At 42.6% G+C, this 22,813-nt stretch overlaps 1 long non-coding RNA gene and 1 other non-coding gene across 2 annotated transcripts in view; one reads left to right on the top strand and one right to left on the bottom strand.

Annotated features, from left to right (window-relative positions):
* The window catches only part of LOC103178689, a 192,854-nt gene that overhangs the window by 78,803 nt on the left and 91,238 nt on the right, over nucleotides 1–22,813 (bottom strand). The window lies entirely within an intron of this gene.
* On the top strand, nucleotides 21,327–21,398 carry trnat-cgu. Its single transcript has one exon. It is a non-coding gene; the product is annotated as a tRNA-Thr (tRNA).

Below are 22,813 nucleotides of genomic sequence, written 5' to 3'. Positions count from 1 at the left end.
TTGAGGGTCAAACAAGATGCCAAGGTTCCGGACTGGCTTAATAAGGTGGAGTGTGCATCCTTGAATGGTGATGCTGTCAGCGCCTGAGGTGCAGAGACGCTGACGGAAGCCAATCAGAAGAGCCTCGGTCTTGTTGATGTTCAACTGACGAATGTTAGTTCTCACCTAGGACTTGATGTCTAACAAGGACCCTTCAAGACCTCCCTCTTTGACTGTGCCTTCGATCATCCTCCCACACCTACCCCCCCTGTGCCCTCCAACCAAATTGACTCTAACCCCCAGCACGGTTGCAAACCCCTCACTGTCCAATGCCTTGAGATGTCCTCCCGACGTGAAAGGCACTATATGAATGCATTTATTTCTGTTGTTGTTAGCGGGACCGTGCCGTGTGTTTGCCTACAAATGCACAGTCACAACACCTAAGTAACTTTAAGATGTTAAAGGCACTTTATCAAAATGCAAGGACTATTATACCTGGCATTGCCTTTGTCCACCATGCGATCGAAGAAGCTCTATAGCCTGTCTGTACCAGATACAAAATGCAGTATGAAGCATGCAGGACAAACACGTTTTCCTGCATGATTTTCCATGGACTTGGGCTAGTAATTGACAGTTTAATCAAGGCTGAAGTCCATTGCTGCAGCCCTGTTTGAATCAAAGTAATTATCAAAGTAGTCTTGGCAGACCTTTGAGAGAAATTTATGCAGCTATCAGCAGAATGAAGGGCAAGCTATCGGTTATCGGGAGGGAGGATGGTGAGATGCCAGATAGTCGTTTTGAAATCTCTGAACAGAGTAGCCGAGGGAACATTAAACAGGCAAACCTGTCTCTGCCCCTTTGAGGGAGAGACATTCCAGAGCAACTTATGATTAAATTAATTTCATTAATTTTTATTAATTTTAATTAATTTTATCAATTTTAATTAATTTTAGCAAATTTTATTGCTGCTTTATGAGACACTGCGCTGGTTTGCATAACCACTTGCGTCCAATATAATCCTCCCCCAAATAATATAGTAGCATAAAAAAACTTGCGTTTGATACGGTGCCTATCATGACGAAACATCTCAAATGCTTCACAGCATTTATTGTAACATGCGTTGACTGTGTATGTCTAGCCAAAGTTTAGCCAATTTGCACTTCCCACAAACAGCCATGAAGTGAATGATCATTTTTACCTTGGAGATTGCCGGCCTGGGCACCAACTCAGTGGTGAGATCACTACCAACCGAGTCAGGTTGACAGGTTAAAATTAAAATATGGTAATAATAATCTTTGCATTTGATGTAGGGCCTTTTAAATTAGGAGAATGTTTTAAAGCGTTTTACAGAATTGACTGTGATGCGTAGTGGGTATGTATTTTGTAAGCGTATTTAATCTCTGTCACGATAATCCCAAACTATATTAGGGAATGAACTGATTGTTCTGAAAGCTTTTGAAAGAGCCATTGAGAGGCCCCTTTAACCTTCTTCTTCACTCACAGCATTTACTTTTTGCGAACAATTTTTCTTCTCAAAAGGAATATTGCTTTTTAACAGGGAGTGCAAAATCCAATTAACTTAAGAATTTTAATTTTGTTTCTATGCTCCAGTTCTTTTCTACATTGGGGAAAATTAAAATATAAACGGCGTATCCAGAATTATCTGCTCCGTTCAGGGTCTGATCGAACTAAGCAAGCTTATTTTGTCAAACTACGTCCAAAAGTACAGGTGCATTGCATTTAATAATGTACAAAGCCAAAAGATTAGCAATTTTACAATGTAAGCACACATTGGATTTTATTCCCCAGATCATAAAAGCTCTCCCATACTGAAAGTGTCAGACCGGCTCAGTTGGCAGCACTCTTGATTCTGGGTCAATTTTGGTTTAAATCCAACACCAGATTTAAAGACTATGCCAATGTTCCAATGAGGTGCAGATGTGCAGGGATACAGAGAAGAGTCATGCATTGTCAGACGTCATTTGGAGGAGATGTTAAACCGAGGTCTTGTCATGTGGGTGCTAAAGAGTCCATTATACTGTTGGAAAAAGAGTTGAGAGTTTCACTTGGGGTCCTGGACCAACAATCCTCCAGATTAATGGCCTATGGCTATTTATGGGTTATTGGCTTGTGCAAAATAGTTGCTGCTTTTGCTTGCAATAAAACAAGCTTTACTCTTGACATTAATTACTGCGAAGTGCTTTGAGATGTTATCGGCATTATAAAAACACAAGTTCCTTCTTTATAGCTCGAGAAATACAATATAGAATTTTTCTATTGTTGCCCAGCCTGGATACTTTGTACAACGTTGGAATTATGTAGCTTAGTGGTTAGAGCACTCCCTTGCAAGCAAGAGGACCAGGGTTTGATTCCCAGGCGGGGCGAAACATTGGGCAAGTTTCCTTACTCCACACACCTCTGTTTACTTAGCAGTAAGTAGGAATTTGGTTGTTTGTCTATTGGTTGTTTGTCTATTGTCTATAATCCCTTCAAAAAATAAAATAAAAAATAATAATATAATTTGGTCACTCAGTCCATGACTGTTTGTGGGACACTGCAGTACACGATTGACTGCTGAGTTTTGCCCACAAAATAAAGTCAGTTCACTTCACAGTGTATTCTGTGAAGCGCTTTGAGACGTCTCGAAGACATGAAAAGGCACTATATCAAATGCAAAGATTATTATTATTATTTATCGAGTGGAGAGCTTTGTTTTTCAAATAGTTTAATCATCCTAAATTTGATATAGCACCTTTCACATCCGAATGAGGTCTCAAAGCTCTTCACAGGATACACTGTAAAGTGCAATGACCGTGTTTCATAGGCGAATATTGTAACCAGTTTGCACGCAGTAATGTCCCTCAAATAGCCATCAAGTGAGTAACTAATTGTATCTGGAGGATAGGTGGCCAGAACACTGGAGGAAACTCTCTTCTCTTTTTGAATTGCGCATGGAATTTTTAATATCCACCTAAACAGGCAGACAGGACCTCAGTTTAGCATCTCATTTGAGCGATGGTTCCTCCATCAATGTTTCAAAGCTCCGTCTTGGCCGGACTTCCATTCGCTACTTCGCATTACACTAATGCAAGGTAGCAAACGGAAGTCAGTTGTGATGTAGATAATTGTCCTCTGGAGAGTACGATCAGGATGAAAATATGATTTTTTTGACGCCCAAAACGTATAAAGAAGCTTGGTATTAAATCCCGCTGTCGTATGCCATTCATTACAATCATGAGCCAGAACTAATCAGCTGTTTTCACCGTTTCCTGATGCAACTATTTGTAGAACGGGTCCTGAAATCTATCGTTGAAACCCAAACGCCGACAATTTCCGTCTCGTCTCATTCTCCCTCCAGAGCACCCTGTATAAACCTAACAGATTCTTTCTTTTCTCCTTAACATTTAATAACAGATGCTGCCTCTGAGATTCTGTGCTTATTTTGCTTCCTGCTTATCTCACTTATAGGCTTGAAAATTCGCTTTGAAACACAAGAGACAACGTTTTGGAAAATTGACTTACGCCGAGAGATCAAAGTAGTGAATCAAACATGCCTCAATTCCCCAAGCTGCCAGAACTGAGTATCCGTGCCCAAGCAGGGAAGACAACACAAACTTCAGTTTCTCTGCTCTTCTTAAAAAGAAACCAGCTTTTGAAATGAAGCGATGAGTGATCATCACACGGAGGCTCAGATGGAAGGGACCCTTCAACCCCTTTGATCTCATCCATTCAAAATGATGAGAGTAATGGTTAGAGTGCTCGCCTCGCAAGCGAGAGGACCTGGGTTCGATTCCCAATTAGGGCGAAACCTTAGGTAAGTTTCCTTACTCCACACGCCTCTGTTTACCTCTCAATAAGTAGGAACCCAGTTGTTAGTCAATTGGCACATTTCAGGGGGTAATAATCCACCCAAAAAATAAATAAATGGTCACTCAATCCACGACGACTGTGCGCAATTGGCTGCTGTGTTTCACCCATAAAATATATAGTTAATTCACTTTACAGTATATTCTGTGAAGCGCTTTGGGACATCACAATGACGTGATAAAGCGTTATATCAAATGCAATGATTATTAGGCTTATTATAAAATATCCACACAGCCGTATTCCCAGCACAGCGTCAAGCTGGTTCATAAGTGAGTCCAACATCCTGGTTTCAACCACCCGACCTTGTAATCCTGTTCCAGCTGTTCATTTCCCTCTGGATAGAGAAATCCTTCATGATGTCTGTCCTTAAATCCAGGGCCATAAACTGAGGACAGTCAATTTATGGCACTGGATTTAAGCACAGACACCAACAAGGATTGGAAAGGTTGAAGCAAAAGGTTAGACAAGATGATTCACACCAAGGTTATTTGACAGACTGCTTTGTCACAAGTGACTATCAAAGTTTAGACCAAAAGGATATCCCTCGATGTCTTCGCCTTGCCCCCTCTTCCCTCATTATCAAGTTGCGCCTGAAGACCTTCCTCTTCGACCGTGCCTATGGTCATCTTCCCCCTCCCCCTGGCTTGACATCAGTCTCCACCATTGTTAAGCGCTCTGGGACACCGCCCGGTGTGGAGGGCACTATATAAATACGAGTTATTGTTGTTATATTTATAAGCCAATTAGACAGGCAACTGAAGATTATATTTAGAGGCCAGGGAAAGAGCATGGGATAGCTCCCGTGGAAGTCACAACAGGTGAAGAATGGTCTCCTGGTGTCCAGTAAATATTCTATGATTCTATGTACGTCTCCGTTTTCATCTAAATTAGCAATTCAGGAATCTCAGCTCCTACCACAGCGCAAATCATTTTATAATAATAACAATAACAATAATCCTTACATTTGATATAGCACCTTTCACGTCAGGATGACATTTTAAAGCGCTTCACAGGATAATAGTGTAACATGTATAGACTGAGCATTTCGTAGGCGAATCCAGCAGCCTATTTGCACACAGCAATGTCCCACAGACAGCCATGAAGTAAGTGGCCAATTTACTGTTGGTCAGGATATATTTATTGGCAGGCAGGCTGGTAGACGGGCAGGCAGGTGGATGACAGACAGACACAGGCAGTCGGGCAGGCAGGCAGAATATACAACATTTCTCCTGGTGGTATAAAGAAGTATAAGAAAAAGTAATGGAATCATAGAAAAGACCTCCTGTGATCTAATAAACTGATGGGCCTGCCTGAAAGCTCCTGCTGTTCCTACAGTTATTGCATATAAGTCCAAGTTGTTATTGTACCTGAGTATGATTTATGGCAACTGCTTCAATGTCCTTAAAATAATTTGATGATCCATCATGATTTGATAAAAGGTGATAAAAGCTGACTTTAATTAGGCGGTTTTTAAAATGTGCGATAAATAACCAAAGCAATAAACGACTTCCCTTTTAATTTGTCACCTGCCCCGTCCCACAGGTCAAGGTAGAATCATGATGTGCTGTACATTTGCCTGTCAGAAACCCACGCTGTTGATTCTTATTTTGCCCAAGAGAGGTGATTTGGCTGCATTTTCTTGACCGTCAAAATGTGACAACAGCAAAGTGATACTGATGATGGGTGCCTGCTCTCTGTGAAATGCCAAAACCAATCAGACCTGATGCTGTAATTGAGCAGCAGTGTACCCACCTCAATATTAAGACACGGATGAATAGGTGGAATCCATGTACAAAACCAAATTGCTTAGATGTAGTCAGGATTCACTCTGTGGCGTGCAGCGTTGAGCTTAAGTTAACACCCAGTTGCACGGAGTTGACTGATGAGAAGGAATAAAATGATGAGGATCGAGAGGGAAAGAATTTAAAATAGATCCATAAGATTCACCCCCAAAATATACAGTCAATTCACTTAACAGTTCTCAAAGACATGATAAGGCGCTGTATCAAATGCAAGGATTATTATTATTTTTTAATCCTTGTATCTGATATCTTTCTTGTCGGGAGGACATCTCGAAGCATTTAAAGGGATTTACTACAATGTATAGTGACTGTCTATGATCAATTAATTATTATTATATGACTATGATTGATTATAAAAATGACTATAAAAATGACTATAAAAATGTGTGTTTTATAGAGCCTTAACATGTTGCAATAATCAACAACAACAAAATGACATTTGTAAAGCACCTTTCACGTTGGGAGGACGTCCCAAGATGCTGAACAGTCAGGGATCAGGACCCAAGTATGGGGGGCAGAATTGTAATGAGGGAGGGCAGGGGGCTTGGAGGGCAGCTGAAGGCACGGTGAAAAAGGAGGATCTTGAGTCGTGCCTTGAAGGAGGCAAGAGAGGGAGCAAGGTGAAGGGATTGCCGGATGGAGTTCCAAAAACAGGTCAGGTGGGAGACCTGGAGTAGGCGGGAGCCTGCTGAGTGTAGGCAGCAGACATGTCAACACATCATTGTCAAGTGTAAAAAAAAGCGTAGTGATTTTTTTGTCACAGTCATGGTACAGATTTGGGGTAGAAAGGATAGTTGAGGGTCAAATAAGACGCCAAGGTTCTGGACTGGCTTAGTAAGGTGGAGTTTGCATCTTTGAATGGTGATGCTGTCAGCACCTGAGGGAGCTGATGGGAGCCAATCAAGAGAGCTTTGGTCTGGTTGATGTTCAACTGAAGAAACGAAGCTCTGATCCAGGACTTGATTTTTGCATTTCAGACAGACAGAGTGACAGATTCAAATCTGCATCTACGAACGAGAAGGGAATTGATAGGTAATAACAATCTTTACATTTGATACAGCACATTTCACGTCAAGAGGATGGCTTAAATCACTTCACAGGATATAAGAACATAAGAAATAGGAGCAGGAGTAGGCCATTTGGCCCCTCGAGCCTGCCCCGTCATTTAATAAGATCATGACTGATCTACTAATTAATTCCATTTACCCGCCCTATCCACATATCCCTTAATCCCTTTAGTTTTTAAAAATCTATCGACCTCAGTCTTGAATATGTTCAATGACTGAGCATTCACAGCCTTCTGGTGTAATGAATTCCATAAATTCACTACCCTCGGAATGAAGAAATGTTTTCTCAACTCAGTTCTAAAGGGCTGACCTTTAATCCTGAGACTATGACCCCTAGTTTTAGATTCTCCAACCAGGGGAAAGAGTCTCACACTATCGTCTTGTTGAGGCGGAGGGCATGGCTGATGTATTAAATAAGTACTTTGCAACTGTCTTCACAAAATTAGATGATGCAATCAATGCCACAATATCGCAGGCTTGTGAACAGAAATTGGATATGATAAAAATCAACGGAGAGGAGATATTAACAAGGCTGTCGGTGCTCAACATAAATAAATCACCTGGTCCAGACGGGGTGCATCCTAGGTTACTGAGGGAAGCAAGGGTGGAAATAGCGGAGGCTCTGGCCACAATCTTTCAATCCTCTTTGGACACTGGAGTGGTGCCAGAGGACTGGAAGGTTGCAAATGTTACTCCCCTATACAAAATGGGGCAGCAGGATAAACTTGAGAACTACAGGCCAATCAGCCTAACATCAGTAGTAGGGAAACTTCTGGAGACTATAATCCGGGACAATATAAATTCTCACTTAGAAAAATATAGTTTAATAAAGGACAGTCAACACGGATTTGTTAAAGGCAGATCGTGTCTGACAAACATAATAGAATTTTTTGATGAAGTGACTGAGAGGGTGGATGAAGGTAGTGCAGTTGATGTAGTTTATCTAGATGTTCAAAAGGCATTTGACAAAGTGCCACATAAAAGACTTATAAACAAAATAGAACCCCACAGAATTAAAGGGACTGTGGCAACATGGATCCAGAGCTGGCTAGGAGACAGAAAGCAGAGAGTGGTAGTAAACGGTTGCTTTTCTGACTGGAGGGAGGTGTGTAGTGGTGTCCTTCAGGGGTTGGTATTGGGACCACTGCTCTTTCTGATCTATTTAATGGTCTGGACCTGGATTATAGGGAGCGCAATTTCCAAATGGGCGGGAGGGGTGGGAGTAATGCGACACTCACGCAGAGTATACACACTGTCATGGGCTAGTTGGGCCGAATGGCCTGTTTTTCGGCTAGTGATAAAAACTGACTTTAATTAGGTGGGCTTTAAAATGTGCCATAAATTAAATTACTAAGGCTATAAGCAACTATGTTATTCTATGAAATAATCTCAGGTCCAATGAAAAGCAAACTAATGAGTTCTAATTGCCGGCATATCTTTCAACAGATAGCTCAAGTTGCAATTTAGGAAGAGCAGAACCACAACTGTGTTCCCCAATTCCTGGTGAAGTGTTTGGGAAGAAAGATTAAAGCCTAGTCGGAAAACAAAATGCGAGATTCGGTTCTTGCTGACAACCAGTAAACAACAATAACAACAAAACACAAAATACTGCAGATGCCGGAATCTGAAACAAAATCAGAGAGAGCTGGGAAAACTTAACAGGTCAGGCAGCATCTATGGAGAAAGGAAAGTGAGTCAGTTCTGACGAAGGGTCATGGACCTGAAACGTTGACTCACTTTCCTTTCTCCATAGATGCTGCCTGACCTGCTGAGTTTTCCCACCTCTCTCTGTTTTTGTAACAATAACAACAACTTGCATTTATATAGCGCCTTTCACGCTGGGTAGAGTCCCGGAGCACTTAGATTAAACAGATTAACCGAGGCTACAGCCAGTTACATCAGGGGTGAGAGCTAAACACACTTGAAAATACGCAGCGAAACAGACACATCTGAATGTTTCTGATGCATTTTGGGGTACTCGGAGCAAGTCAGATCAGAAACCCGTGCAGAATGGAATGTCATGTAATGTGTATTTCTCAAGATAAAATGAGCACTGCAGTATTCAAATCTGGAATACATGAATCCTGATCAACTGAAATGTATTTTTACCGCATTTTAAAATCTGTTTCAGGAATTTTAAAATGAAACCTGGGTTATGGCATGATTCCCTTAGTATGATTATTTTACATGTCGAGTCAACAGCTCAGGAATATTACCAGATGCAGAATAATAATAATCCTTGCATTTGATGTAGTGCCTTATCACGTCTTTGAGACGTCTCAAAGCACTTCTCAAAGTATACTCTAAAGTGAATTAATCGTATACTTTGTGGGCGTAACGAGGCAGCCAATTGCGCACAGCAGTGTGTGATGAGTTTGTTTAGGTCAAGGCAAGTTAGTCAAGTTAGGTCAAGGCAACTTAGGCAAGTTTCCTTAGTTCACCCGCCTGATAATAATCCTTCAAGAAAAAAATAATAAAAATTGGTCACTTCAAACCACGACTGTTTGTGGGATGCTGCTGTGCGCAATTGGCTGCCGCATTTTGCCCACAAATATACAGTCAATTCACTTTATAGTATATTCTGTGAAGCACTTTGAGACGTCTAGAAGACGTGAAAAGCGCTATGTCAAATGCAAGGATTATTATTATTAATACCCTGCATACCATTTTGGGGGCTTACTTAAAGCATTTTTTAATATATTTTTTAATATAGCTCATCAACGATAGGAGCTTCCCCCGAAAAATATGCCCATGACACTCCCCCTTACAAGACCTTTCCGATGAGGTATAAATCATGTCTACATCAATCGGTTATTACGTTCTTGGTGGACACACAGACAGACACAGACATTTTGTCTTTACTATATAAGATCACAACAACAATAATGATAACAACAAGTTCCATTCATATCGCACTTTCCACCAAGGATGAATGCCTTGGAGTGTTTCAAACATAAATGGGAGGTCAGGAGATTTTTTTTCCACAATGGGGGATTTCAGTATGAGGAAAGTGTTACTAAATGTCACTTTTAAGATTGAATTCGCCAGCCAATTTACTACTTACTAAGTTCTTTTCACAGCAATTGATGCCTCTAATGAGTTGCTGTTGTTTTCGAGCAGTAGCAGACTGTAATTGTTCAGTGCATTATCATAGAATCATAGAATTATACAACACAGAAGGAGGCCATTTGGCCCATTGTTTCTTTGCCGGCTCTTTGAAAGGAGCTATCCAAATCAATCCCACACCCGTGCTCTCTCCTCGTAGCCCTGCAAACTTGTCCTCCCCAAATATCTACTTCTACTTTGCTCTTAAAAGCTGTTATCAAATTGGCTTCCACCACCCTTCCAGGCAATGCATTCCAGATCTGAACAACTCGCTGTGTGAAAAAAATTCTCCTCCCTCCCCTGTTTCTTTAACAGCTATTTTAAATCGGTGTCCTCGGGTTACCAACCCACCCGCCAGTGGAAATAGTTTCTCCTTGTTCACCCTATCGAATCCCCACATCATTTTGAAAACTTCTATCCTCTGAAACTTTTCTACTCCAAGGAGAATAATCCTGGCTTCTCTCGCCTCTCCTGATAACTGAAGTCCTCATTCCCGGTACCTTCCTGGTAAATCTCCTTTGCACCCCCCTCCAATCCCTTGACATTCTTCCTTAAGTGTGGTGCCCAGAACTGAACACAGTCTCTAGCTGAGGTCTAACCAGTGTTTTATAAAGATCCATCTTAACTTCCTGACTTCTGTATTCTATGCCCCTATTTATAAAGTCTAGTGTCCAGTATGCTTTTTTTTAACAAATTTATCTACCTGCCCTGCCACCTTCAAAGATTTACTTGCATGAACCCTCAGGTCTCTCTGTTCCTTCACCCCCTTTAAGATTCTACCATCAGCTTATATTGCCTCTCCTCCCAAATGCATAATTTCGCATTTTTCCACATTAAACTTCATCTGCCACGTGTCTGCCCATTTTACCAGTCTCTCTATGTCCTCTTGCAGTCTGCTACTATCCTCCTCACTGTTTACTATTTTTCCTACTACTTATGTCCCATCATAATTTCAGAACCTCTGACAGTTCAATTCTCTCCCAGCACTGGAGTCAGGACTGTGAGCCCAATGTCCCTGACATAGAGCTTGAATCTAAAACATTCTCGCTCAAGAGGCGAGAAATGATAAGGCGCTATATCAAATGCAAGGAATATTGTTATTATTATAAATCTATAGGTTTTTTTTAGTTTTAATATCCGGCAAGCCCAGCCTCCCACGATTGCAGCCACAAACATCAAGCACTCAGGCTCATCTGTTTCCAGGGTGAATTGTCATTCGGAGCTGACATTGAAATTGTCCAAATGATCTAAAAGTCTGAGCGACTTGTCCGAACAGAGAGAAAACCGAGCTGGCTGACCACTTGGGGAGGGATGGCGGGGTGGGGAGGGGGGGTTGGAAACAGCAAAAAGGATTTTCCTTCTGATCCTCTTCACAGGTAAACGCAGAGTGATTGATGTCATTATTCTGGCAGGAGTTACTCTTTGAAGACAGGCAGCATTGAAACTGGAATCGAAGTGTGCAGGCAGACAGAGCGCACAAAGAGAGGCAGCACTCAGTAAAGTGCTGTCCTTCTACCAGCACTGTAAACAAAGAGAGACATGTCAGAGAGGGCGAGAGAACAGGTGGAAAAAGAGTTTTGAAAGTGACCCTTTAAATGTCCAGTCTGCTACTATCCTCCTCACTCCTCACTACTTTCCTAGCTGAGTATCATCTGCAAACTTGGAAATTGTACTCCCCATACCCAAGTCCAGGTCATTTATATGCATCAAAAACAGCAGTGGTCCCAATACCGATCCCTGGGGGACACCACTGCACACTTCCCTCCAGTCAGAATAACAACTGTTCACCACCACTCTCTGCTTTCTGTCTCCCAGCCAGTTCTGTATCCATGCTGCCACTGTCCCTTTAGTACCGTGGGCTTCTATTATTTAATAAAAATTTATATGTAGAGGAACAGGTGAGATGTTAACATCTTTCTGTCGAATCTCATGTCATTAAATATGAGTTTAAAATTTCATGCGTTAAAATCTCATGCATTTCTTCTGAGATGTCAAACCCAGATTCCATCTCCTTGGTTGAAAGGAGTTTCTCTCTGTGTCTTGGCCAGGAACACCCCCCAATAAAGTTGGTCACTCACTTATTGGCTGTTGGGGGCCAATCTCAATTAGTGCAGATTATATGGTATCTGAATCTCCCAGTATTCTCCGCTTGTCTGCTCCAGATAAATCACTCATTCTCCTCATGGCTATTTGTGGGACATTGTTATGGGCAAATTGGCTGCCCTGTTTGCCTACAAAATACACAGTTATTATACTTGATTCCTGTGAGGAGCTTTGAAACATCCTTCCAGTGTGAAACAATGATATCAAAATTCAAAGATTATTCTAATGAAGACAAAATGTCTGTGTGTCTGTCTGTGTGTGTGTGTCTGTATCAGTCCGCCAAAAACACAGTAATTGATTGAAGTAGGTACATGGTTTATACTTCAGTAGAAAGGACTTGCATGGGGAATATCATGGGCATATTTTTTTCAGGGATCACTGATGAGCTAAATTAAAATATATATAAAAAAAAGCTATAATTAAGCCCCCAAAAAGGTATGCATGGTATTCTGCAACAAAGCAGCTATGCATGTTGTTCTGTAACTAAGTAGAGACAGAGGTCACACAACCTTCTGGAGAGATACATTTATACTAATAAAGACGCAATCTCTGTGTGTGTTTCTGTCTAACCGATTGTTGTGGAGACATTATTTATACCTCATCGGAAAAGGTCTTGTGGGGGTACCGTGGGCATATATTTTTTCGGGTATCTCCTATCGTGACATAAAGAAGCTCATCACACATGTATGGACTCCAACAAGGAGTTCTCCCAACACAAGTCCTCCCACAGGAGTCCTCCCACTGAGTCCTCCCAAAAGGATATGTGTGCAAATATGTGAACAAGGGATGCTAATGAGTTCAATAGCACGTTTTCTTAATCATAAGGGATAAAGATGCCTAAGAAGAACTAAATAAAAATGCCAGACGAAAGAGAGAAGGCTGATTAAATGAAACTGTTCGCAAGCATGGCTGCAGCGGGTACAGCTAGTATTATATAAGTGCAACAACAAATGCAAGAGGTGCCTATTATTCATTCCTCATGCAATTCAGCGCTTGCGCATGAAGAGATTGCACATCTCCTGTGTTTTCCTGCTTGTATCCAGAGCAGCAGAGGAGCGAGATGGAGCAGTGAGCTACACACGACTCTGCTAGCAGCAACCTTAATTTAGTTCTTCCCACCACCAACCCCATCGCATTGGGAAGTCATGTAACTTAAAATTGAACATAAATCCTGTGACAATATAAATTACAATTAAACAGCATTCAGGCCAGAGAGTTGGCACTCCCAGTGTTGGTAATGTGAAGTGACTGCAGCAATGGTTGAATGGAGGCACAAGGAACAAGAACAACCACAACAAAATTACATTTGTATAGCGCCTTTCACATCGGGAGGATAGAATTAAAGACCCAAGCTGGGGGTGGGGTGGTGGAGGGCAGGGGGGGAAGCAGAAAGATTGAAAGCAAGGTCGAAGAGGAGGGTCTTGAGGTGGGTCTTGAAGGTGGCGAGGGAGGGGGGCGAGATGGAGGAACTGCGGGATGGAGTTCCAGAAGGTGGGTGCAGAGTGGCGGAAGGCCCGCCCTCCAATAGTGGGCCAAGCAAGGCAGGGGATGTGAAGCAGGCCGGAGCCCGCTGAGCGGAGGGAGTGAACAGGGTGGTAGGGGGTTAGGAGGTCGGAGAGGTAGGGGGGAGCAAGACCATGGAGGGCTTTGAAGGTGAGGACCAGGATCTTGAACTGTTTCCTCTGTGTGATGGGAAGCCAGTGGAGTTGGGCAAGGATGGGGGTGATAGGGTCGCGGAGCCTAGTATGGGACAGGACACGGGCTGCAGAGTTCTGGATGATCTGCAGCCTGTGGAGTGAGGTGTTGGGGAGGCCGACAAGCAGTGAGTTTGCGTAGTCGAGCCTCGATGTAATGAAGGCGTATATGAGGCTTTCGGTGGCCTGCGGTGTGAGACAGTGTTGGAGCCGGACAACATTGCGGAGGTGGGGGAAGGCAGAGCGGGTCATGGCATGGATGTCGGTTAGAAAGGATAGTTGAGGGTCAAACAAGATCCCAAGGTTCCGGATAGCTTAGCATGGTGAAGTGTGCAACCATGGATGGTGATGCTATCAGCGCCTGAGGTGAGGAGGCACTGACGGGAGCCAATCAGGAGAGCCTCGATCGTGCACAAACACAAAGCAACATTAACACCCAACACATCCAGATAGACGTTCCCACTCCACTCGATGATTTTTGACCTTTTGTTTTGCATGCGGTAGACTTGATCATGTAAAGGATAAGTTAAGTGCAAGCAGAAACAATAGAAAATGGAAATGTGAATAAATATCTACGAAAAAGAGGATGATAGCAAGCATGTGCAGAGGAGAGCTTAGGGTTTCACAACTGATAACTGAGGTTTGATATATACGGTATTTGTTTAGTGATCCTTAAATTACTAAGGATAATTAGTATTATATAATTTTAATAATAATACAATAATAATTCTTGCATTTGAGACAGTTTCTTTCACACTGGGAGAACGTCTCAAATGCTTCTCAGGTTTTACTATAAAATGACTATTTTTTGTAGCTAAACTTTCCGCACAGCAATGTCCCACAAACAGCCATAAAATAAATGACCGATTTTATCTGGGGGCATTGTTGGCCAGTCAACTGAGAAAAACTCCCTTCTCTTTTCGAACAGTTCCATGGGATCTTTGATGTCCACCTGAACAATCCGGCCATCAGCCAAGTCCAACAGCCGCCATGACAACTTTAATTCTAACCACTGTAGAGACACTGGGAGGGGATGATGTCACACCTACAAACAGCCATTAGCATCTTAATGTTAATTAACATTTGTTAACGTGATAATTAACACATCACAGATGCCGACTCAGAATTCAAAACAGAGAGTAGGGATAAACGAGTCCTTCTCAGATTGGCAGGACGTGACTAGTGGAGTGCCGCAAGGATCAGTCCTTGGGCCTCAACTATTTACAATCTATATAAATGATCTAGATGAGGACATAGAACTTAAAATATCTTAATTCGCAGATGATGCTAAGCTAGGTGGGAGAGTAAGCTCTGAGGATGACACAAAAAAGGATATGCAAAGGGATATAGACAGGCTAGGTGAGTGGGCAAGAAGGTGGCAGATGGAATATAATGTGGGGAAGTGTGAAGTTATTCACCTAGGTAGTAAAAACAGAAAAGCAGATTATTTTCTAGAGATAGTGTTAATGTTCAGAGGGATTTGGGTGTCCTTGTACACCAGTCACAAAAAGTTAAGCATGCAGATACAGCAAGCAACTAGGAAGGCTAATGGCATGTTGGCATTTATTGCATTCAAGAGTAGGGAAGTCTTGCCGCAACTGTATAGGGCCTTGGTGAAACTGCACCTAGAAATACTGTGTGCAGTTTTGGTCTCCTTATTTAGGAAAGGACATACTAGCCTTAGAGGGGGTGCAATGTAGATTCACTAGGTTGGTTCCTGGGATGAGGGGGTCGACCTATGAAGATAGGTTGAGAAAAACTAGGCCTATATTCTCTAGAAAATAGAAGAATTAGGGGTGATCTTATAGAAACATATAAGATCCTTAGGGGCTTGACAGAGTAGGCAGTGTGAGACTATTTCCCCTGGTAGGAGAATCTAGAACTAGGGTTCACAGTTTTAAGATTAAGGAACAGCCCTTTCGACAGAGTTGAGGAAACACTTCTTCACTCAGAGGGTAGTGAATTTGTGGAATTCTCTACTCCAGAAGGCTGTAGATGCTCAAGACTGAAAATGATAGATTTCTAAAGGATAGAGGGATTAAGGGATATGGGGATAGGGCAGGCAGATGGAGTTAGGTTAGAAGATCAGCCATGACCTTATTGAATGGCAGGGAGGCTCGAGGGGCCGAATGGCCTACTCCTGCTCCTAATTCCTATTTTCCTATTTCCGCAGCCTGATTCGCTCAAGTCGGTTTGAAGTGTGTCTCCAGAGGAGTCTGCACTCAGATTTTCTTAATTAAGAAATCCTGTTAAAAAATAGTTTATCATTGGTGCACTTCTCCGTGTCCGACTGCCTACCCGGCTGCTAAATTGCCTGCATTGCGTTCTAGCTCTAGCTCCCACCTAGGACATGAAACACAGAAGAGAAACACTTCACCAAGTTCTAGGCAGAACGGCCAACCTTGGAATCCTCCACTGGCTTCTAATTACACTGGCAGAAACCCACTGCAGCAGTGGGCTGAAAGTTCAAATGAATCAGCAGCAAAGCACCTGACAAGGGATTAGGCTCTGACCTTCCAGCTTGATTTACAGAACAGCCCTTGCCTCTTTACCCCTGACCCCGACCAAGGGCCAAGTGCAGCTGCAAGCTAACTCGCCAACAAGGGATCCTCATTGTTTAGTCTTAGTCACAGACCTCGGAAAATCGGCCTGGGTGCAAACTGATAGTGATCTGGAGAATGTTATCTACTGCAGCTCATTCCCCTCACAATTAAATCAAACTAAGTAAGGCCATCTCTGAAGCGATGGTATTGATGTGTCACTGGATGGGGCTGGTGGGAAAACAGTTCGAGGAACCTACAGAAACTAGCGATGGATTACAACAACAACAAGATTACATTTGTATAGCGCCTTTCACGTCGGGAGGACGTGCCAAGGATTAGTAAAGACTTGACATCTTAAAGTAGCGCAGGACCCAAATGAGGCAAAGGCCAAATGGCCTCCAGGCTCCAAGCACACTGCAGCTCACCCCTGATAGAAATAGGGTGTGACATGTTACAACGTGCAAATTGAATATTTTTCTAAAATCAATCACTGTTCATGGTTTGTGATGGTGGTGGTGGAAGGTGTGGGTCCTTCATTACTGAGCAGAGAACAGACATCTGAGTGGACTATTTGCATACCATTGCAAAGCCACATTTGAGGGCAGCTTTAGACCATCTCTTCGTACTACTCTCTTTCCCCACACTCTCTTCCTCCCTCCCCCTTCCCCCGCCTCCTCCAGAGTAATCTGACCAAATATCCCTGCAGATCAAATATTTCATTAATTAATGTTCACTTTGCAGAACAGTTCTGGAACACCAGGGATTCATAAATAACCCAGTAAATGCCTCAGAGACTCCTCTATCATAAGGAATATGGCAGGGTGTCAGCCCGGCTCAATCGGTAGAACTCTAGGGTTGGGTCAGCAAGTTGTGGGTTCAAGGCCAACGTTGGGGACCTTGAGGTCACAGCCTAGGCTGACGTCCCAGGGCAGTGCTTGGGTACAGCATTGCAATGTCGGAGATGACGTCTTTCAAATGAGGTGTTAAGTCATCTCATTACTGATGAGGTGGACAGTAATTGTTTGAAGAGGGAAGGGAGTATCTTCTGATATTCTCATCGGAGTTGATGAGACCTTACCGTATGCAAATTTGGCTGGAATGTTTGCCTACGATTATACAGTCACTTGACTCAATTATCTGTGAAGCGCTTTGAGGCATTTTGATGTTACAGGGATCGTATTTAATACAAAGGTTATTATTATAATTAGAAAGCATATTTTACACATGAAAACCAAACACCTTTAGACTTATTTCTCTCTTTCCAGGACAGTGTATATCAAATGCAAGGATTAGGATTAAGTGTAGTGACTGTGTATTTTGACTGCTGAATTGTATTACTAACCATGATAATACAGCAGGACTGAACTCTGTGTCCTTCACCAGGACCTGAGCTCATGATCTAACATGCCAGTTCTCTTCAAAACATGACATTTCTGATTAAGAAATCTATTAGGAAATAGCACAAATTGGAAATAGCGTATCATGAACTCTTTGTTTTAATGGATATAATGAGCAGAAGCTACAACCAAACTATTTTTATAAAGCAAATCCTGTAGCTTCGTGGTAACTCACATTAACTGCTCTACATCGGAATCTTGATCTACCTTTAATGAAGAACTTTGTGCTGAGAAAAGATGTCAGAATTTCTATTTGAGCAATGAACTGGAATTCTTCATGTACACATTACATGGTTGCCATGGAGACATGAGGGCGACCCTATTACAGTGAAACCTTTGATTTGCAATTACCTCTGGCCCTGGCTCTGTGTGACAATGTGTGCCTTAGTACAGTGGAGTCCAAAAATGCGATGCTTCATAACAGATCTGATGTGCCGCAAAGAGTAAAATTACGGAGTAGCTTTGGAGAACATCTCAAACCGCTTCACATCAGTGTTGGCTTGGCATCTGAGCTGGGGGTAGTGGGAGGGGTAAGATGACCAAAAGCATGGGGAGAGAGGTTAGGCTAAAGCTGACACTCCTCTCCCCAACCTCCAACAGCCCAACGGTTGGATCCAAAGCCTCAATGGCTGCAACTGGAATCGGTCCTGAAATTGACCTTTTGCAACTCTAAACCTATTCACTCTTGTTCTACTGCCTTGGGGTATTCTTGGTTTACTTTCTCAATCCCACTTAAAATTTTATACACCTCTATGAGTTACCCTCTGAGACCTCTTCTCTTAAGACTGAAAAGCGTCATTGGTGACACATGGACAGCAGCACAGACTTGAATGGGTTGAGGGTCATATCTGTGTGTTGTGTTCTGTGACTGAGGCGAACCACAGCACACGCTTTGAACAGGTAATATTATTTTTCGGATCAGCCTGGTGTCTGATACATGAGGAAACCCATCTCCATGTTAAGGGTATCCAAACCAAACTGAGAATTCCATGTATCCCATCCTCACATGGAAATTTCAGAGATAGATTGTTTGGATGGAAACGTTATTACAGTTTGAGCCCCAAGTGTCAGAAAGGAGAATAAAAAAAATTTGAGTTAAAAAAATTTAACGGAAAAAAAAACACAAACACACAGCTCGCACCAGCCTGGTTTGACAGCACATTACTGTCATTCCCTTCAATGTCTTTTTCTTCACAAGTCTCAGTGAGACGTGTACAGACCCTTGTTAATGCTTTTGATATGCGATGCCATTACTTTTGTCTGCTGCCAGCTCACTTCTGCTCGCAATTGGATCTGCTCGGCTCTGTCTGAACGAGGGAATGAGTTCAGTGGAGTTTTTGCTGACACATGTTTGAGCAGATCTTGGCACAGAATCATAGAAATATATAAGTACTCGCGAGTCTATCCTCCACCCCCCCCACACCACATACACCTCCACCCACCTCCCTCGGCTCATATCTACAGCTCGGCTGAAAGCCAACCCTGTGATGTGAAGCACTTTGAGATATTCTACCAATGTGAAAGGCGCTAGATAAATGTAAATTGGATTGTGCATTGTAATGTATTGTAACAGTACCAATGGAGGGCATTTATACAACGCTTGTCACTTCAATGAAAATGTCCCAAAGCATTTCACAAAATAGAAAGGAAGGTGACTTGTTATTTAGGCAAATATAACTAACTAACTAGCTAGCTAACCAACCAACCAACCAACCGCGAGAGAGAGAGAGAGAGAGAGAGAGACAGACAGACAGATAGCACTTGCATTTGGTACTTTGGGAGGCTGTTTCAAAGTGCTTCACGGGATTTACTGTGCAGTGTTCTGGCTGAGCATTTTGTCAGTGATTTGGGATGCTCTCACAACATAATAATCGCTGTATCAAATGTATGGATTAGTTATTATATCCTTTATCTTGCCCTCATCACACATCTCTCCAAAGTGTGGTCCTGATGGGTTCAAAAGCAACACTCTGTTGTTTGAGAAAACATAGCACAGTACAGCATGGCATGGCATAACATGGCACAGCACCATGCTGACTCTCATTTACACTTTAATTATGCAGCTCCTTTTTGGAGTTAAGAATACATACGTGGATCCTGTTACTGTATGACTGTCAAGCAGCAAGCTCTCTCACTCTGTGCACAAATCAATTGTCTTCACTACTAACAGTGTGTGCGAAATGTGGAGCACATTGCAAGGTCTCTCAGTCTTTAAAACTTCCTTTCTGTCATTCATTGGCCAAACGATGCAAATGGAAAAGTCATTATTTCTCTCCTGTCCTCACTACATTTCTCTCTATACTCTCTACTCAGTGTCAACCTCTCCTTTATTTTTTCCATCCCCCCTCCCTAGATTCCTTTTTTTCCAGGATCTCTCATTCTTTCTTTCTTCCCTGTGCTGGTTTGTGCTAAACTCTCTTGCAGTCTCTCACAAAAACTCACGTGTACTTTACTTGGCTTCAAAGCCCACGCCATAACCCTGTGCATTGTAATAAAGCTCTGCCTCCACACAGCTTCAATTGGTATCAGTGTGGATGCCAGGATAACTAATAAAACCAGCTAATAATAATCCTTATGATTCTTGCATTTGATAGAGCACATGATCATTTTGTTCAGATGTCTAAAGAGCTTCACAGAATATACTGTAAAGCGAATTGACTGTATATTTGTGGACGAAACACGGCAGCCAATTACACGCAGCAGTGTCCCACAAACAGTCGTGGATTGAAATTAATACTTTTGGGGGGAAGGGATTATTACCTCCAGAAAGTAAGCTGCCAATCGATTAACAACCAGGTTTCTATTTACTGCTAGGTAAGCAGAGGCGTATGGAGGAAACTTGCCTAAGGTTTCGACCCGCTAGGTACTCAAAGCCAGGTCCTCGCCCTTGCGTGGCAAATATGCTAACCACTGCACTACAGGACTCTGATAAGGATAGCTAAACAATAATATGACAAGAGGGCGACTGTTTTGAGACTGTGCTTGAGTTACTGTTAAGTTTCCGCAAAATCTATGTGTAGCAACTTCATTGTGCTACTTTGTGGTTGGTTATAGGACATTGCTATACCCAAGTTAGCTGCTGCATTTCCTGTTTCCTGTCCTGCTCGGACACTTGGTCACTGAGTCAGATTAATGGCTAGTGAAATTGATCACACATCTGTCAGGCAGGTAGAAATACCGATCCGTGCCAGACATTAGGCAAGTGAGAGGAGAGTTGCAAGGCATGCGTCCTGCAGCAATAGCACAAGCAAAGCACTTCAAACTCATCACAGTTATTGGATTTCCCGTTTAATGAATGATGCACGTTTTGGGCCCCTGTCAGTCAGCCAAAGTGGTCAGAGCCCAATTGGATTTACACAATAAAGTAGCTCGAGCTCTTTGTTTCAGGAAAACAAATTGATCGGCAAGCACTTAACAGAAGTAACACAGCTGCACACCATCAACAGTGTACAATCCAAGGCCTCTCTCTATGTGCCAGCTTGCCTCTGTTAGCACGCAAACCTCCCAAGCCAGAAGGTTGAGAGTTCAAGCCTCGCAATGGGACTATGAATTCATATTGTCAAGTGCTGGGGGAGTGCTGCATTAATGGAGATCCAGCCTTCGGATATGACATTAAACCGTTCAGGGCACCATTTGAAAAAGAAAAGGGAGTTTTTTTTCTTCTGGTGTCTCTGGCCAACAATTCCTCAAATAGAACTGGTCATTCACTTCATGGTTATTTGTGGGACTTTTCTGTGTGCCTTGTGCAGCCCGATTCTGCAATCTGTGGAGTCCTGTAGCTCATTGGTGAGAGCGCTCGCCTCGTAAGCGAGAGACCTGGGTTCGATTCCTGGCAGGGCGAAAGATGGGGAAGTTTCCTTACTCCACACGCCTGATAATAATCCCTCAAGAAAAAATAAATAAATAGCGCTATATTAAATGCAAGGATTATTATTATCGACTTCCATTGCGGAGTTCCCGCGGGTTGTCGGGCTTTCTAATTGGATAAGTCCCCTTAGAAAACACAGTAAATTACACAGTCAGGGTCACACTCTAACGCAGCACAGTCGTGCAATGTGTTGCAAAAGGGGCTGAAGCCAATTACACCACAGATAGACATGGCACAGAGCGTGACTCTCCACGAGGATGAGAAGTGCGTTCAACAGTGACAACAAACTCACAGAAAATAATCCTCTAACCTGTGAAGCATCACATTTTATTGCGCGTACCTAGTGCATAAATAGAGTTCATCTCAGGGAGATGGGTAATAAAGGCTGCTCGATGCAGTGCTTTTGTTTCTGTAACTCGTCTGCCCCTGAAATGATGTCAAGCAGTTCACAGGAACCGACAAACGCTTGACCATTGATCTTAATGAATGACGGATTTACAGATAGCAGTGTTTGTACTTGTATCTGTATCTGATAGTCTGTACAGGGTTGCACAAGGTTGACTTGTCTGTTTTCTGTGCATACAGACAGAGTGCTGTGGTTCATGCTCTCAGCCCCACTGCACAGTTTAAAGGATAATTTGCGTCAACACATTCACCATTACCAGAGGCCCGAAATTCCAGCTAGTCCTAGCCTGAAAGATCATTTAATCTTAACATCCTTCAGAATTGTGAAAAAACTGCAGAAAGGCAAATTGAGAATGTAAGGATTTTCTGCAGTTCTGCTGCTTTAAAATTTTAAATTGAAAAAACTGAGATTAGATGAAATTTCAGGCCTCTGATGCCCTCAACCTTTCCCCTACATTCTGTACCCAATCTCATGCCACAGTCAATTTATGTGCCAACCACTATCACTTCTGAGTCAGAAGGTTGCAGGTTTAAGCTTTGCATTGGGATTTTGGTTTCACAGTCGAGGCTGACACTCAGATATAGCGTTGCATTGTCAGAGTGCCCTCCTTTGGCTGAACATTAAACCGAGCTCCTGACCGTACCTGTCATATCCCATGGCGCTATTCAACAAGAGAAAGGAGTTGCTCCTCATATCCTGGCCAACACTTGCCTGGAGGAAATTGATAATTCACTTCAATGGCTATTTGTGAGACATTGCTGCGCACATCTTTTGACATGCTTTTGAGACAGCTTCCTCGTGTGAAAGGTGCAAAATCAAAGGTGCAAGCTTTAATATTCTTCTTTATAATAATGTATATTACAGATAAGTTTCTGTAAGGCGCTGTATCAAATGCAAGGAATATTATCATTGTTATAGTTAGATGTGGTCAGCAGACTGTGGGAGAGCTGAAATGAGGATAGAAAAGCTGCCTGTTGATGTG

Source organism: Callorhinchus milii, unplaced genomic scaffold, assembly GCF_018977255.1.
Source record: "Callorhinchus milii isolate IMCB2004 unplaced genomic scaffold, IMCB_Cmil_1.0 Scaffold16, whole genome shotgun sequence".
NCBI classification, from domain to species: domain Eukaryota; kingdom Metazoa; phylum Chordata; class Chondrichthyes; order Chimaeriformes; family Callorhinchidae; genus Callorhinchus; species Callorhinchus milii.
This window is presented reverse-complemented; position numbering and strand designations above follow the sequence as displayed.